We start from the raw sequence: 819 nt of genomic DNA, 5'->3' as shown, positions 1-819 counted from the left end.
TGGAGTTTTTTGAGAATGTCCCTCCACTCTCTTCTTGCCCGTAGTGTTTCTTCAGAGAAATCTGATGTCATCCGGATCATTTTCCCTTTGTAGGTTATTTGTTTCTTCCCTCTTCTCATTTTCATTACCTTTTCTTCATCTTGCAATCTTGGAATTTTTATTATGATATGTCTACCTGTTCTTCTCCTCTCACCGTGGTAGTTTGGGGTTTGTCTTGCTTCTTGGATGTCTACTTTCATCTCCTTCAAATTAGGGAAGTTCTCTTCTATTATCACTGAATATTTTCTCTATTCTTGGACTTTCTCTTCGCCTTCTGGGATATCTATAACTCTGATATTTCCTTTCCTAATGGTGTCAGATAGCTCTTGAAGCGTTTCTTCATTCCTTTTCCTTTTTACTTCTTGTGATGCACTCTCTGCCAACAGAAAGACACCACGATATATCTTCTGGACCCTTTATTGTTCTCCCTCGCGCGCGCGTCCCCCTCTCTCTCGCGCTTGCTTGCTTCTCTTGCTCGCTCTAGCTTGCCTCCTCCCTTCTGCCCCCTCCAGAGTCCGTTATGGCAGTTGCTTAAATAGCATTCATTGACCAATCAGAGCACTGCTCACGTGTACATTGGCCAATCAGAGCACTGCTCACGTTTACATTGGCCAATTAGAGCACTGCTCACATGTACAACAACCATATTTGGGCAGGACACACAACGAGCATACATTGATCAAGCGGAAGCATATCCAATAAGATTTAACTTCCTTATACAGGCGGGTGTTGGCATATTTTGTTTTTCACTGGCTAAAGGCCAGGTGCCATTTTGGCTGC

Source organism: Condylura cristata, unplaced genomic scaffold, assembly GCF_000260355.1.
Source record: "Condylura cristata isolate star-nosed mole 26May11 unplaced genomic scaffold, ConCri1.0 scaffold00025, whole genome shotgun sequence".
Taxonomy (NCBI): Eukaryota; Metazoa; Chordata; class Mammalia; order Eulipotyphla; family Talpidae; genus Condylura; species Condylura cristata.
Note: the sequence above shows the minus strand (reverse complement) of the source record.